The sequence below is a fragment of the Camelus ferus genome, chromosome 12, assembly GCF_009834535.1.
Source record: "Camelus ferus isolate YT-003-E chromosome 12, BCGSAC_Cfer_1.0, whole genome shotgun sequence".
NCBI classification, from domain to species: domain Eukaryota; kingdom Metazoa; phylum Chordata; class Mammalia; order Artiodactyla; family Camelidae; genus Camelus; species Camelus ferus.
Window position 1 is genome coordinate 1,254,424 of NC_045707.1, and position 6,000 is coordinate 1,260,423.

Genomic DNA, 6,000 nt, shown 5'->3' on the forward strand with positions numbered 1-6,000 from the left:
TGAGAATGCAAAATGGTACAGTTACTTTGGAAGACAAATTTGCTAATTTTTTACAAACTTAAACATCATCTTACTATACAATCCAGCAATTGCATTCCTAGGTATTTACCCAAGGAGTTGGAACTTATGTTCACATAAAAACGCGTACACAAAGGTTTATAGCAGCTTTATTTACAACTGTGAAAAACCGGATGCAACCAAGATGTCCTTTAGTAGGTAAATGGATAAACAAACTGTGTTATATCCATACAATGTGATATTATTCAGCAATAAAAAGAAAAAGTGAGCTATCAAGCCACAAAAAGACATGGAGGAGCCTTAAGCACATATTGTCAAGTGAAAGAAGCCAACCTAAAAAGGCTACACACTGTATTGTTCCAACTATATGACGTTCTTGAAAAGAAAAACTATAGCAACAGTAAAAAGATCAGTGGCTGCCAGGAGTTTGGGGGAGGGGAAGAGATATGAAAAGGCAGAACGCAGGGGATTTTTAGGGTGGTGAGACTATTCTGCATAATACTGTAAAGATGGATACATGACACAGTGCATTTGTCACACCCATAGAGTAGTACTACACAAAGAGTTAACCTTGATGTAAGTTACGGGCTTTAGTTAATAATGTATCAATATTGGTTCATTAATTTTAACAAATTTACCACAGTAATGCAAGATATTAAGAATAGAGGAAACTCTGTGGGGAGGGGGATATATATGGGAATTCTCAGTACTATATGCTCAATATTCCTGTAAACATAAAGCTCTTCTAAAAAATAAACTCTATTGATTTAAAACAGACAAACACCCAGAACCACGAGATGAAACTACAGCAGAGAGGCAAGAACAGGTTGTGGATGATGCTGAAATATACATGATGTGGTCATAAATTCATTCGTGTGTAAGGAGCGATTGCAAGGATATCAACAAGTATCCTGGGACTGACTTCAAAAGTCCATCTGGCTGGTCGTGAAAAATGGATTAGAGATGGCCAAGAAAGGATGAGGAGAGACCATGGCAGCGTTTCAAGTGAGACACGCTGATTCTTAAGCTAGTGTGATAGCAGTGAATGTAGAAGAAAATGGAAAAAGTTGAAAGAGGCTTAGGAGGTGGAGTAAACAGGATTGGTGATTGCCTGGTGTACAGCAGCAGCAGGGAGAGGGAAAGGTCTAGGACTGATTTTGGCTTTTCAGCTGAGCACCTGGATGGAGATTTGTGCCACTGCCTGAGATGAGGAAGACTGGAGAATAAACCAGTTTGGGAGAAAGATCATTAATCATCTTTTGGATCTGTTGAGATCAATGGGCCTGTAAGGCTTTCAGGAAGAGATGTTGAATGGACAGTAAGATATGTAGGTCAGAAGCCCAGCAGAGGGGCCTGGGCTGAGATGCAAAGGTCCTGGGGTCTTAACATCAAAGAGTATTTGAGGTACATGGGATGATGCTGGGTCCTAAATTAATACTAATAACAGCTAGCCTTTCTGAGCTCTCATATGTACCAAACTTTATAAAGGATGCTCTACGACAATTGCCTGATTCAGTCTTTGGTCCAACCTCATGAAGGAGATGCTATTCATGTCACCACTCTAAAGATAACAAAACTGAGGCTCCGAAAGATCAGTGACATCTCCCATAGCACATACCCGGCAAATGACAAAGACACAACCCAGAACCTAGTCCATGTTCTCCACTCTTCATACTTTTAAACCCCATATTTTCAAGTATCAATATTTCAAATATTTAAGTATGTTTCAAGTTTAACTCAACCAGCTTTAAAGGGTGTACATACCTATCTCATATTCCTACTCATCCAGAGGTCTCAGCCTTCATCGAGCTTTCTCTCGGGAAGAAATATTTGAGACAGCTTTGCTCTTCCAATCTCCGCATGTTTCTTTCATTTTTACATTGCAGTAAAAACTGGAAAATATGATCAGATAGTTTTCAAGTCTCATTAGTCAAATTAATATTTGTACTTCAAGCAACCTGGAAACTTTGGCAACTGCAGTGAAAAAGGTTTAGAGGAATTAAGGGGGAAGATTTTTGTTGGAGGAGAAATTAAATTGATCGTTTCATGTGGAAAAAGCAAAACAACTTATAATTTATAAAATAACATTTTTTTAAAGATTCCCTAGAATGATTCATCCTAGAGATGGGAAGCCCATATCCAGAGGCTTCGTGGCTCTGGGTCCATTGGCAAGTCACTTCTCTGCTGCAGACCTCTGTTTCCCCATCTCTCAAAAGAGAATAAGAGCAGTTGCCCTGGATATTTCACAGGGCTGTGAGGAGACTCAGGTGAGATGATAGATGGGGAAGCTTCATGAAGTGTAAAAAGTGCTAGACAAATACAAGAGTTAATTTCAATAATGATTACACTTCACATAGAGACAAGCCACCATTATTCACAGACTGCATGTCCAGGCTGGGTACTGCAGCCAGACACATCAGGGTGCAAGAGGAAGGACCCTAGCGATGGCCAAGTTGAAGACCCTCCCTTGAGAGATGAGGAGAATGGGGCAAGAACGGGTGGGGGGCTCACCCAAGGTCAGAGCTGAGATTAGCACCTCCATTTCTCCCTCTGTTCTGTTGGTTTCTCTCTCTTTCCTTTAGCTAAGGGGACTCTTGGCCATTTTAGGGGGTCCTTACTATCTCCTACTAGAAAAGGATCTGGAATAATTGAAAGAGAAGAGTCTGACTGCCACTTTGGGTCTTAGCAAGACAAATGGTTTTTCCCAGGAAGAAAAACATGCTAACCTGAAGCCAACAGAGGATGGTGGGTCCACATTTCTGAGGCTATAGGTAAAACGACAGAAGCGTCAACAGCAACAGCGTCTCATATTTACTAACTGCTGGATTTGTGCCTGGAACTGTGCTAAGCACCTCACCTGCCGATGTGTCTCATTCTATCCTCACAACCATCCTGTGAGTTGGGTGTCATTATTGACTCCATTTTATAGATGGGAAAACTGAGGCTTAAAGATTTTTTAAAAAGTTGCCACAGGCTGTAAGAGGTAAAAGCAGATATTCACCCAGCCAGGGCCACTCATAGTTTCCAGGTTTTAACCACTGGACACATTTTAGTCCACTAAATCCTGAAGTCTTTGGAGCTGCAATTCTAGGCTCCTCACAATCTGAACCATCCAGCTTTCTCCCTCACATTAAACCTGGAGAAAACCTGGGGTCTGATCTCTTAGCTCCTCAAACAGTGCGGTTAATTCTGAAGGGCATAATGCACAGCCTTTCTGAAATCTCGTCCCTGGACTTCGCTCCCTGCCCAGCATGCACTTTCCACTTCTCTCCCTGTTCAAATCTTTGTCTTCTGTTACCACTCCCCTGAAATTCCACCTCCAGCATGTCTTCCTGGTCACTAAATCCACACTGGTTTCTCTTTCTCCTTTGAGTCCCTCTGTGCTTTCTATACCTTCCATGTGGCTCCTATAGGGTTCAGGCTCCTGATAATTTTTTTTCGTTTGCTGTGTAAATCTTTCCAAAGGTTCATGTGATATCCTCAAACACATTAGAAACTCTTCCAGGACAACGTCAATGGCTGTTTCTCTTGGGTCCTCCACAGTGTCTGGCACATGACTGGCGGTCATCAGCAGTCAAATTTTTAAATGAATAAAATAAGAACATTAAGAAAAAGCTACGGAGAGGCAACTGCCAGTTAAATGGGAGGATAACTTTCTCCATCAGACAACTTTTTTTTTAACAATGGGAAGAATGTTCTTCCTATGTCAGTATTTAGCTAGAAACGAGGGTGTTTACAAAGAGGATTATTGAGGGATATTTTGGATGGGATTCCTGCTTTGAGGGAGGAAACTCCAAGGTCTTTTCTAGCTCACAGTCTATGATCCCAAACTGAATGTCGGAGTTTGTGATTGAGTGAATGAATGAGTGAATTTGCAGACATCAGTGTCTCCCCCACCGCAACTGAGACATGATGTTCTGCCTAACTCAGTCTTTTATCTGAAAAAAACTGACATAAAGTAAGTGGAGAGCAGATCTTATTTCCTCTATTTTCCAGATGAGGAAACAGACTTATTGAAGTAAAAATAATTTGCCTGAAGTCAGCAGTTGGTTACACACCAGCTCCAGCCTTCACAATCCTGCCCAGTTCAGTCCCTGCTTCAAAAGCCCCAAATAGCTTACTATGGCCCCATCTCTGCTCTCCTCCTTTGAAGCATAGAGGGGATGCTGGAAGAAATCCTAGAGAAACTTTGGCTTCTCCCTGTCCTGCACTCTCAGCCACAGAGCCATTTGGGCTTTACCTCTTGAGCATTTCTCAGTTTGGTCCTCTTCTCCCCATAAACATTGTGCCGCCTTCACGTGCTCTATGTGAAGGAAGGCTCTGAAATTAGACTGGATCCACTTCTCAGCTCTGGTTCCTTGGCCATGGTACTCCACATCTCTCAATCTCGGGAGGAGAGCCATAATTAGAGCCCACCTAATAGAGTTGTGGTGAAAACGAGATGATGTTACATGGAAATAGGTGGATAGATAGCACCTAGGACAGTGTCTAGGACAGAGTGCAGACTCAGTATGTGCTAAACTGTGTGTGCTTATTAGTGGGGGGTGGGAAACAATGCCCTTTCCTAACTGTGCGACCTTGGGCGTGGCTGCTTGGCCACTCTGTGACTCCATTTCCACGTCTGAAAAATGGAGATAATGATAGCAGTAACCCCCACCTCCTGAGGATTTTGGGGAGAAATAAACACGTTAATGTATACAGAGAGCACTTAGAAATTGCCTGGCAAATTGCAAGTGCTCTAATGGTGTCGCTGTATTGCTTTTCCTGATAAATGATGATTGCACCCACACAGCCTCTTGCATTTGCTTCATGGTGCATATTCTTCCTTTAAGATCAGATCGTCCCATATAGATCACAACATCTATGTCATTTTCACCACAATTTTTTAAATGATTTTTTGCTTCTATTCCTTCCATAATCACGCTCTGTTTTAGGGGCTGGGGCGGGGGCAGGGCTAGAAACTCCACACTCTGCTTTTTTCCCTTACCAAACACAATGGCGGTAATCATGTTCGTAAAACACTTCAAGACTAGGCGTGAACACCGCAAACATGTCATAGATGCTAATGAACAATTTAATGGTAGAATCTGACTGACCTTCCCCATAGGAGGCAATCATAGGAGTTGGCCTCGGTCCTGAAATGAAGATTTGGACGTTCCTGGAAAAGCCAGAAATTGGTAAGCAGAAGGCTTCATGATCAGTCCTCATGTTTCATATTGTGATGTCTTTGGGGTTGTTTATTAAGAGATCCCAGTCATTCCATCTCTTCATCCTTAGTGTCTAGCTCAGTCCCTGTCTCAGAAAGGGTGCTCACTAAAAGCTGAGCCATGTATACACCTAGAAGCAGACTTCTCCATTTTACAGGTGTGATCAAAAACTGTGATGTAGAAAGGATAAGTAACGCTTTCCAGGTGACACAGTAAGAGTTGTTCAACATTTTTCATTCTTCAAAGCTTAGTTCAAATGCTAACTCTTCTGAGAAGGCTTTCTTGACTTAACCCAAACAGAAATAATATAAATTAATTTGCCTTGAATTCTTTAACTACATTAACTGAATACGTGGAGATACCAAAATAAGTCTATATGCCTATCATATCATTATTGCCGGACTTCATGAATCCTCGAGGACAGAGTCCTTGTTTGGCACTTAGGAAATACCGGAAGGTGGGGGACTTTTATATATAAAATAAAAGCGAAGAGGCACGAGGGAACCCAGAATCTTCTAGGAGACCACACTGCCTCCCACCAAAATGAATCCTCCCGAACTCCTGCCCCCTTAGGGTCCTACGCTGGGTGGAATTGCTTCCTAAAGCTATTCATCCAAGAAAACTACCTATGTTAATGTGCTCTTTAGCTAATGGGTTACTCCAGACAGGTGATAATGGTTCTGTGGCAACTGAGGGTGGAGGAAATTGGGGAGGGGGGAGCCTGATCCCATAATTCACTGGGTCTTTCCCATGGCTCAGCTTTAAAGGAGGCAGA